General features: G+C 38.4%; 1 protein-coding gene across 1 annotated transcript in view; it reads left to right on the forward strand.

Annotated features, from left to right (window-relative positions):
* unc5b (unc-5 netrin receptor B) overlaps positions 1 to 12,542 on the forward strand; it is a 73,270-nt gene that overhangs the window by 39,403 nt on the left and 21,325 nt on the right. The window lies entirely within an intron of this gene.

The raw sequence follows: 12,542 nt of genomic DNA on the forward strand, positions 1-12,542 counted from the left end.
TTTGTGACAGCGGAGCTGCAGAGTTCTCTTACTGAAAGTGCTCCGCTGTTTAGCCAGTAGGTTATTTTGCTTTTCGTTAATTACTTGTAGAACATAATATACACACTTAAAACAAGGAACTTCCAAGACACACTTTCAAGATGGCCAGATGTCCAGGTGTTTAAATTGACCCATGAAATAAAGTATTCAATACTGACTTTATGATTTTTTAAATATATATATTTTTTTATGTGGACACAGGCTGTCTTTATCATTGTATTTTTTCTGTTGTTCAAAGTAAAAACGTACTTGAACAACTGTGAATGAAAAAAAAAATATATATTAATAATAATTGGGATAGTTTGTATCCTGTTAATAAACATCCAGACATATTTTAGTGAAACAAAGAATGTCCACATATAATTAGGCCTAAGTATGAGTTCTAGTACAGATATGATTTGGTCTGGTTTTATTTTTGGTCTTAGGCTTTTTTTTTTTAATCGGCACTGTATAAGGGAGATTGTTGATGTGGTCTGGCAACCCATTTGAGCACCACAGGAAGAGAAGAGTTTAAGTGGGTGAAACAATAATTTGTGCAGTTTTTCTCTGAGAAATGGGCCCAAATATAACACCGTACATCTTCTAATAGATTAAATTTCGTACTATGATGGTTAAACATTGCAGTTAATCCACGATTCAAGTGTGTGTGCCAAACAATGTTAAACATAGAAATCCTGGATTTGTTCACTATTGTTCTCCTGAAGTGCAGATTTAGTCAGAACGATTATTCTTCATCCTATGATGAAACATTTCGTTCTCTACGCACAATAATTTTCTCTGCTGGACAATCATTTTCCCAGTCACATAACATGTTAGTTTTATCATCATGAAGAGCTTCCCACCCCATTTACTGTATACACTTCTGTCATCAGTTCACGAGTGTTTATTTTTAAATGTGGCAGCTCTACGTAGGAAGAACCTTAGATTATGCAAATCCCGAGCGACATGTTGAAGCTCACAATCATTTCTAAATGTATAATTGTTTCAGTGCTCAGCTGAGACGCACACACACACGAATCATACATGAGTATGATCATACTGGAGTACCCGATGAACTGTCTAGTCACATAAGTGTGGAGAACGTTGTCAAGTTTCAGGGTGTGACTCCAGCACCCTGGGTGCTGTTAACACACACGTCCATTCATACAGACACTACATGCACACTCTTAGACACATCATTAGTGATGATTACAGGACTGCAACGGGGGGGTGTGTCTGTCATTAGAGAAAGGCCATGACATGTTTTATCACGTGCTTCTGTGCACACGAAGTGTGTGTGTCTGTGTGTTTGCATAATCTATATTTATGCTTACACCCCACCAACCCCGCCACTGTCCCCAGTGACTTGTGTGTCTGTGGTGTGTGTGTGTGTGTGTGTGTGTGTGTGTGTGTGTGCATGTCACTTGCACTTGAAGATGTTTACGGGTAGAGTGACTTGAAGCATACCTGTCAATAAAACATGCTGAAAAACCCAGCAAAGCGTTTCTGTCACTGCATCCCTGACATGCACGCACACACACATACACACACACACACACACACACACACACACACACACACACACACACACACACACACACTCACAAAAGTAGAGGACAAAAATAGCTTGGTAACACATGATTTTCAGAGGCATGACAGTCTGTGGGTGTGTGTGTGTGTGTGTATGTGGGTGTGTGTATGTGTGTATGCAGGAGAGAAAGGAAGAAGAGAGAGAAGTTTGAAGTGATAATAAGCCTTATCATTGCACTACTTCATTCTCATGCTCTACTTCAGTCTCAGTGTGAAGGAGCGTCAGTGGGGGATTGACAGCGATGCAGAGGGAGGAGACGATATGAGGGAGAGATGGATTGTGGGGAAAAAGTAAAAGTCCATTACAGAGCACACTATTTAAATGGAGGTGCTGTGTGTATTTAAAAAAATATATTACATACCTTGCCATGTCCTTATTTAGTTCGCACTGGTGTATAAAGACCTCAGATGTCAGCGGCAGTGTCTCCCACACATAGAGTATACTCTGGTGGGCCGCCAAAGCACATAGACAGCTGACCAAGTATATTTGCCCACCTGTTTTTAAAATTTGCCCGGGAGAACGATGCCATTCGCAGTCGATTAACTAGTAGCGTGTGTGTGACAGTTCCCTCTCAAGCTGCTGCTCCTCTACCTGTTTATTCTGCTGCTGCAGGAGCGGTGTACCGAGAGGACGTAAATGCGGCGGATGAACAAGAAGGGCATACTCACGGTTGCACAGGCTCTTTAAAAACAAACAAAAAAAATCTGTAAGATTAATCACCCTTAAAACTAAAGCGGCACACAGACCAACACAGTATTGGTCAATTACTGATTAAATAAAAGTACATAAATGCTTATACAGAAGTCCTATGGGGTAAACATCAAACCAAGAACACGGGAGTGACTCACACAATGTGCAATGCCTAAATGACCCATATTTCTGGTTGTATAGTTGGTTAAAATGAATACAATTCAATTCATCTTATTGCACAATTCTGACCCCATAAACATTTATTAAAACATTGTGATGCAAAAAAAATGGCACAAATGGCATGACTCTGGTTTTCTGTGTCAAAAAGATTACATGTTCTCACCAGCAGTGCCATGTTTGTACACCAAAGAGTGTTCTTTTTTCTTTTTCTTTTTTTTACTTAATCTTACTTTTTACATATGGGTAGATGGAAGAGATTGTTAGTAGGTTTGATCTCTGAAATGTGAAATAATTACAAATATCAAATAACTAAAAATATTGTATTAAAGCTCATATGTATTTGTTGTTAGTCATCAGTTAATTAAGGAGATTTTTACAGGATTTCATTGAATTCGGTTTTATTTAAATGGTGATTTTCACAGTAGTCATTGTCACAAAACAGCTTTACAGAAATAATAAAATATAATAATGAGTTTTAAAAAGTGTGAGGAAATATGTATAAATCCTAATTATCAGGTCGGCCCGAGCCGAGAGCAAGGTGGCCAGGAAAAACTCCCTGGGCTAGCAGTACATGAAGAAACCTGGAGAGGAACCAGACTCAACAGGGAACCCATCCTCATTTGGGTGATATCGGTTAGCAGGGATTGAGCTGCAGTCATACTGTGTGTGTAGGTTTCTGTTCTGTGTGTTCATGTACTGTGCAGCAGAGGAACACACTACCTCAGATCAGGCTGACATTGACGTGCTTGTTGTGTGAATGTAAGGTTGACACTAGTGTAAATCTTTAGTTTAAAGCAGCTGTGTGAATTTCACTCTTAATGCCTTTACACTACTTTACACCACCGCTGACAGTAACAGGCTTTGTTTAATGAATTGCTTGTTAATTAAACACTGATTTTAATCGGTTCAGTTAAAGGTGGTTGTCACCTTGTGAATAGCACACACAAACACCCACACGCAGACATACACAGAGGGTTGTCTTACTATCCTTGTGAGGACCTTTGTTCATCCTAATACCTGACAACAACAATTTACTGAGATTGGAAAGCAGCCAAAAGGGTTTAAAAAAACCCTGAATGTCTGAGACCTGTTTTGTGAAACAGCTATGATGGAGTTTGAATACTCTACAAACACCATATAACAGAATAGTAATTTGGGAGCCTAGATGCAGCTTACTGTATTATTTCCGAAAGAAAATTTAACACAAAGAGGTACCATGACATCACTAAGAGATACACTGATCAGGCGTAACATTAAAATGGCAAACATTAAGCTCGATATCATGTGGGTTTCCCTTGTGTCAGGGCAGCTCTGTCCCCTCGGGGCATGACTCCCAAGATCTATGGGGTGTGTTGTGGTATCTGGCATTGGGACGTAAGCAGCGGATTCTTTGAGTGTTGTGGGTCGAGGCATGGAGCCTGGATGGATCGGATTTGAGAAATTCTGCAATGAGAGCTGCAGAATTTAGAGGCCGGGTCAACAAACTTGCACTGATCGTCTGCTAAGCCAGCTGTGGAGCATCTGTTCATAGCATTACCGGTATGAACTTTTTTCATCAATTTGTGCTGCATTGGTTTTAATTTGGGGCTGGACCAGATTGTCCTGCTTTTGGTCCCGACAGGCATAGACGAGCTGTGGGTACATGTGATCGTGTCACCACGTTTACTCATATTTAATTGATAATCAGTGTTGTTCAGTTCACCTGGGGGTGGTGTTAATATTACGGCTGATGCACGCAGTGTGTTCAGGAAGCTGTTGTGTTCGTGAAAAAAGTTGAAATGTTGTTCTGCTTCCAAAGTTGTACTTGAGTTATTCATTCTTCTGTACCGCAACATAATTTTTTAATTTATAATAAATAAAAAATTGTTGTTTTGTTGGTACAGTAGATGTCATCACAACATCATTACAACAATATTATAACCATCATGGTTCCTGCTGTGAAGTTGCAAATGTGCATTCAATGCATGGCTGAATAGCATCCTTCACTATTATTATTATTTTTCTTATGTTTCTCTTATACTTCACTATTTGTCCTTTGCTTGAATATATCTCATTGAGGTTCAGATGTAGAGAGTTATAATACACATAAGCACATATACACGCACAGACATACACACACAGACAGTTTTTATAGCTTGGCATTGTCCGATGAAATAATGTATTAACCCAGTACAATCTGTTAAAACAGGGTGACTTTGACTTTTATATACACGAGTAAAAGCTGAGGATAAAGGAAGAAGCAGAATAAGAGACAAAGACACAGGGGTTGTTTGTGGTGGTTTATCTAGAGACACTCTGGAGCTTGCAGAATTATACTGAGGCATTATGTGCATGTGGTGTGTGCGTGCATGTAGCTTTTATCTTCGCTTTAAAACAATGTTGTGTATGCACAAATATTTAAGCGATATGTAGGTAAATATTTTATAAATATTTAGCATATTTGCATCTGTGCCTGTTATTGGTGGTTTTTTAGGAGTCAGGAAGCTCTTCAGCCACTTTGCTGACTGTCATTACTGTAATAAAAGACTTGCAGTGAGGCCTCTTAAGAGCTTGTCTCTATTCAGAGAGCTTCAGTCATTCCAGCCAAACAGTGGGCTGCCGGTTGGGGCTGTGATAGATATTTGTGGGTTTGTGGCTGCGCTCCAAACCATGTGTGTTCTCTTTTGGCTGCCAGGAGCACCTCTTTTTCTGTCTCCCAGCAGCAGGTTAATTAAATTTGCTCCCATCTACGGCTACGCTCTCATTAGCATCAGTTCCTCTGCTCGAAGTGTTGTATTATCAGTCATAAACACTCATATTTGCAAAATGAAAAAAAAAAAAAAAGGATAATATATGGGATTAACAATCCATTAGAATTTGGGGGAGATTGGAGACATGAATGCAAGAAGATGTTTATTAATACTGTTATTATTATAATTTATTTGAATTTTCTTTATCCAGAAATGTTTTCTATATCGTTAAATTGTCACTGGTACATCTGATTGTAGGATTACAATATCCCAAATACTTTGCCTTCCAAAAAAAGGTGCAAATAAAAAAGCTATTTATGTAATATGCTGGTCATTCAAGTCATCAGCTGCACTTTATTGCCACATAACCTTGTTTCACCTAAACCTGACCAACTGAAGCGACCACAGATCATAACACTGCCTCCAGAGGCTTGCGCACTGACCCTTTTACATCATTCTAAAGTCCAAACCTTTGCAATGACCAACCATGGAAATTCATGATTTTATTCTGACCACATTTCTTCTGCAAAGTTGATGGTTCAGCACTATCCTTTCATGTTTTAATAATGCAGTGTTTCCCACACATACTGTAGAGTATACTCTGGCAGGCCGCCCAAGTATATTTGCCCATCCATTTTAAAAATCTGGCCGGGAGAATAGTGCCATCAGCGATCGAGTAACTGCTAGTGGACAGTTCCCTCTCGCACTCCTGTACCTGTTTATTCTGCTGCTGTGAGAGCGGTGTACTGAGAGGCAGTAAATCCAGTGGATGCCATCTGCCATGAAAAGAATAAAAAGGTCATACTGACGGCCATACGTGTGCACACCGATTCTCGCGGTAAATTGGCTCTTTTTTTTTTTAATTAGGAGGTTTAACACTTAAAACTCAAGCGACCCGGCAACACAGCATTGGTCAATGTGTGTACTAATGGGGGAAACATTAAACTGTGCGTTTGGGTTTTCTGATATGTTATGTAGGGCCAATGTTATTATTACTTTCAAACCATGTAAATTTTACTGCTACCAGAATATGGAATGACCTTTTTACATAAAAATGTAAAACCTACAAAATGCGCATCAAATTCAAATTCAAATTTTATTTGTCACATACATAGTCATATACAGTACGATATGCAGTGAACTTCTTATACGACCTTAAAGTAGAAATAATAAAAATAATTTATGAAATACAATAAAGAAATAGTATATAGAGAAACTTAGCTATAGAATTATTAAACACCAAAGAGTGTTTAGTTGTTAATTTTGCATGTAGTCGACCACTTTTGTGCTGGTAGGTAATGCTGACCCGTTCCACTGGCTACCACCACAAGGATTTGGATACTGGATAATTCTTAGCCCAATTCCATTCATTTGAATAATTTTCTTTGCTAGATGTAGGTCAATAATTTGAGCTTTCTGAAATGGCGGTACATACTGTATGATTTTTTTTCACTATTTGTTAGATAACTTTGCAATTGATAAGATTTTTTTAGACAGAAGCTAAATTTCTTTGATAGAATACATAAATGCTAAAGGCTTTAGCATAGTTAAAATGGCATGACATAAATGTAATTATAATTAGATGTTTGGTTTATTGTAATCTTATCACAGAAAATAGTAGATAAATCTTACAAAGGTCAAAACATTTTTACTTTCTGAGATGTCTTTTTCTGTGCATTTAAACAAGCAAGTTAGATTTTATTCATTTCATTTCTAGCATTTTAATTTTCCCTTGCTGTTCTATTTATCCTAAAACCTGTTAAACTGTTTAGTAATGTTGTTGTGAGCTGATGTTGTCTTTCTGTGACCCTTCAAAAGGTCTGAGGAAGGAAAGGCTCATTTGCATATGAATATACAGTAAGACCTGCCTTTGTTTACTTTTCAAGCGGACCTTTTTCATCCCAGCCCGAAAACTAAATTAGAAACAGCCACTTCAATTTCCACACTGATCGATGGTTAGGCTTGCCAGAACAGAGCTGACTGGTGTTCAGTCATGCATCGAGCCCACACGGCCAAGCCCAGTGTTAGATTGAGTGCCTCCTGCCAGATTGGTGCCAGACAATCACACATATGTGTGTACACACTCCATGCAATGGTGCGTGTTCATCAACGTGTGTAAGGGGTGCATCAAAAGAAGCAGTGATTTGAGCACAAATTATGAATCAGCTTGACGTGCGTGTACCAACTTTTCTGTGTATTTACACCGATTCACACTTTCTGCTTCATTTATTCACACTTTTCCCTCCATCTCTTTCCCCGTCCCTCTCTCTCTCTCTCTCTCTCTCTCTCTGTGGTTGTGTGTGTGTGAGAGAGAGAGAGAGAGTGTTTTGGGGTACACCTTTGAGTACAACAATCAATATGGAGTGAGCGATGGCAAAAAAGGAAACACAATTACTTATTGACAGAGAAGTCAAAGCCTGAGAAGACACAGAATGACAGTTGAAGGCAGAGGATAAAGAAAACGAATGAGAAATAAGAAGAGAGGGAGAGAGCGAGCAGGCTGACTCAGTCACTGACACAATGCATGTTTGTGACATGAAGTGATTTCAATTGACTGTCTCTTTGTGAATTCCACCTATTGTACTGAGCGCTGTATAAGTGTAGCTTTTGCAGATTGGGAGTGTGTCGGGTTTGACCAGACAACTGTGTGGAGGAGGAGATAATGTAGTCTGTGCTTGTAGCTACAGTGTGTGTGTGTGTGTGTTTGCCTGTGTGTCTGCGTGAGGTATAAAGGACAGTGCTGTCACATATGGAGACATAATGGAAATGACAGTTCCAGCCAGGACCTTCTACTGGCCTTCCAGCTACTGCTCTCTCTGCAGAATACACAATAAGATGTTTCTATGTTGTTGATAAATCCTGATCTTACCCCGTTACCTGTCTTCATTGTTGCACTGCGTTATCTGATTTAAATTGCATAATACATACAGTATGGTTTTATTTTTTCCACTTTTGCCTGCTGCAATCCTCTCTCACCCAGACTAATTTTATAATCATTCTGAATTTTGAATGATCTGGCTCCTGAGTGACTGGATGCATGGATAAGAAATATTGGTTAGCGCTCCGCAGCGTGAGTAGGTCCATAATCCTTTTTGTCTGCAATTCCATGTGAATCATCTGTATGATTACCAAGACATTAGCATCACCACACAGCACAAACAAGAGGTCAAATTTTGTGGCGTGCGTTCTGTGATGCAAACCTACAGTAGCTTGGTGGACTCTGCATATGCTCGTTAAAAAAGCAGCTGGTTGCGTCACACCAAGAAAACTTCTACATACCACATCCACATATCCACATACGATTCTCCTGCAAAACAGACAGACTTACCAAGTTTTCTCTAACATTTTTGAGTTCATGATTGCTCTCTGTTTTTGACACATGAATAATGCACATATCTTCATCTTTATTGAATTTATCCGTACAGGAACTATCACCAAACAAACCCATTTGTTTAATTGTACGGTGTAAGCATGCATTATCAGTGTGAGCAGATAGCTTTTGACTATGCGGAAAGACGGATTAAAATGTATGGTGTGGGTTAACTACTCATACATTATTGATAAAAATTGCACAGTGTCTGTCCAGCCTACTATAACACAATAAGTGTGACACAGGGAGGATGCAAGCTAAAATGCACGTTCTCTAAACACACAAAGCCAACAGATAAGCCTGCTTATGCTGCTTCACAGTGCATCTGATCAAATTCCCTACACTGGAACTAAGAAGCCCAAACATGTTCCTGCATGTGTACAAAGTCAGGTCCATGAAGACACAATTTGCCTCGGTGCCATGGTGCGGTGAACTTAACTCCAATAAACATCGCTGGGATGATGTGCAATTCCTGACTGCACACCAAACTTCTCCTATGATTCATATGACTCCCTTTTTAAAAGAGTGGAGCTTATTACAACAGCATAGGAAACTACACTTGGAATGGGAAGTTCAAAAAGCAAAAATATGTAATGGACTGGTGTCTACAATCTTTTGTGTTTTAAGCATCGTGATATGATGATATCTACATTATTATACATGTACAGTTTTACATTAATTTTTTCTCATTTAAGCCTGCGCAATTTAATAAAAAAAACATGTTATGATTATTTTGACATATTACAATTGCTAATTAAACTGTATTATGTAACTATTAAAATATACTGTATATTTTTGCATTTAAATGTATTTATCAAGGCTATAACAGCAAAGAATGGCACAAGTGATCTCATTACGTGCAAATACATAATGAGAGCAAATACTTAAATTATTGACAAACTTTTACATAAATTCCCAAATAGGCATATACTGCTGTAATAAATTGCAGTCTTTTGGGATTAAATAATTGCATATGTCCACGTAGCGATTTCAGTTTTGTGCAATTGATTGTGCAGGACTAATCTCATTTAATAGTTAAAGTCTCTCTCTTTTCATTATACGATGGAACCTCGGTTAACGAATGTCCCGGAGTACGAGCAAATCGTTTTTTACGACCAAAAAATTAGCCTAAAATTAATTTTTTTCTTCACAAGCTCCTTCTCAGAACACGACCAGAAACCGTCATCCCAAGCTGCCACTATCAGCTGAACAACGTTTTTGCTTAGACCGTGGTCCTGAATCGCGCACATGATAAAAGCATTTTGTGCAAAGTGGAATGATGTCCAAGCCTTTGCTAGAGTACTACGCCTTATGAACGATAATGCGATGTCCTTTATGTGCAGCACAGAAAAAAAAAATCTCTGGATCTTTAGTGAAATCGGCTGCCACATACGAAACAGAGGCCAAGAAACAAAAAAGAGAGAAAACCCCTGAAGGAGAATTACCCAGTGTCATTATGGAAGGGGGACTCTCATTCCAAACACTAAACTTGTGTGTTTTGTTATATAAACAAACAAAAGTTAAATATGGTTCATAGTGATGGAGAACAAATTAATTCCATTTACATGTATTCCTTTAGAAAAAACTGAATCAGTCAATACCAAAATCGAGTTATGACTGGAACTTAGCAACGAGGAATTAGGTTTGTGAACCGAGGTTCCACTGTACCTCTTTACATACAGTATGTGAATAAATATCACATTGTGTTATGCCATTTAAAGACGCAGTGATTTAATTATTTTTTTAAATAAAAGATTATACAGTACACCTCTAGTCTTTAGTTCTCCATAAAGGTACACTCAAAAACCACAAGCATATAAATTCCTGTATTAGGTTTGTGAGTGGAGGACATGACAGAAGGACAAATCTGCTCTAACTGACCTCTTGTTCTAATGATTTGAATGTTGGGTGTCTGCATGAGTAAAATATGTCAATATTCCAAACTAAACCAAGGTCTGTATATATATATATATATATATATATATGAAGATGAAGTAAGATTTGTTACAGCTGATCAGTTATTCTCCATAATGTGTCTGTTAGTTTTACAGCTGAAATAAGGCTCAGATCATGCATGTTTGCTTTTGCCCTAGAATACCCCTGTGTGGATGTGCACTTTTCTAACTAATTAGAACCGGTAACCAGCAATAGATAAAAAAAAAAAAACTCTTTTAAACCCATAGGGACATTTATAAGGCATTTCTCCCACTGCATTTTCCAACCAGTATGTCTAACTAACAAAAGCTGGAATGGTTTCTCAGTAGCAACCATATTGTATAAGTATATTTAGGTCTTTATTCACAATGAAATCATAAGTGTTCAGTAGAAATGGGGGGAAAAATCTATCCAGTTATGAATCGCGATTCTTTTGTGTACTGATTCACATATTGCCACACTGACACCACACTGATTTTTAAAAGATTTATTCCATTTATAATAGAGATGCACCGGTCAATCAGCCATAACAGATCACGTTGGACTTACCGACTATGTGCCGAGTGCACAACTGCATTGTGCAACAGGAATGCATTTTATGGCGTTTATTTATAAGGCTACAGCTGGTACCCTCTGAACTATTCCCACACACTGGCATCCTGTGTGGTAGGAGTGAATTATTAAAGTTTGTTTAGAAATAGTAGTTATATAGTGAATGACTCAGTAAATGCTCAGTAAAAAAAACTGCTTTTTGTTTATTTTAGGTTAAATTTGAATCTCTTCAGATTTGAAGCAACATATATGTAGCTTCATATCAACCTTTATTTCATATTGCTATACATATCATTGCAAAATACCACTTTAATATCTACACACAATGGACCTACAATGGCTACATCAAGCACATAAAATTGGCCTAAAAATATTACACAGATTCTTTGGTGGATTATGTTAATACCAAAAATTTCAAAATTACTATCCCCAAGATTTATCCTGGTTTATAGAAGCTGTTTTATACACGATTTAAATTAAGACAAATCTGTAAAAAGGGAGATTTTTAAACTTTGGTATACTTGTTTCCAGCCCACATCTGGGTTGGCTGATGAGCTACGTGTACTGTACTGTATGAGTGTGTGTGTGTGTGTGTGTGTCTGTGTGTGTGTGTGTGAATGTCTTGGCTGTTGGCTAAAAGGTTAAGAGCACTGTGGTGTTGGATGTGACAGGACGCAGCACGTTGTGGCTCTGCCATGCACAGCACCCTGGATGAGTTGCACCGCTGTGAGAGATGTGTCACTGGGGAAATGTCAGCAGATAATGTGTGATCACTGGGCCTTTCAATGGAAGGTCAGCCTGTCCCTCCCATGCTCAGTGCCTCTTTGCACTCCCCAGGGACGCTGAGCCGGAGAGACTTAGGCTTCTGATGCCACTCTAGAGTAAAAATGTCAGACTTACAGATACAGACTCTCACACCCTTTTATGATGGTTTGCTGTTTGTTTTTTTTGCCATGAGTACAGTTCTGCTCCACATAACTACCATCTTGTATGTATACGTTCCTTTTAGCATATTCTGTCCAGAAAGGAAGCTTACAGTTCTGAGTTCTGAGTCAGTACTTTATTGACTGGTATCTCAAGCACTTTTTGGTATTTTTTAACATTATTGATTAATGGTGTGTTGGTAGACAAAATCTACAGTATGACAAAGCAAAGTTAATCGTCCTCTTATAGGAGACTGTCTGGGTTGTCAGTGTTGGGCAAGATGGAGGAAAAACAACTCACAGTTCACAACATAAAATAATAATTCATAGACATTTAATTATAAATATACACCAGAAGTCTGAGCAAGAATATAAATGGAAGAACAAATTTCTCAATGTTTCGAGACACGTTTTAAACAACACCTTCTGATTTTAGTTTTGGTCTCAACGATCACAGTTGGTGGAGGCGGGGGGGCAGTGAGTTTTCTGATGGATGGCAGTAATAACTGTGAAAATGTGGAAGGAGACCTTTTGTATGCGGCTCTAACCGTTGC

The sequence above is a fragment of the Clarias gariepinus genome, chromosome 8, assembly GCF_024256425.1.
Source record: "Clarias gariepinus isolate MV-2021 ecotype Netherlands chromosome 8, CGAR_prim_01v2, whole genome shotgun sequence".
In the NCBI taxonomy this organism is placed as follows: Eukaryota; Metazoa; Chordata; class Actinopteri; order Siluriformes; family Clariidae; genus Clarias; species Clarias gariepinus.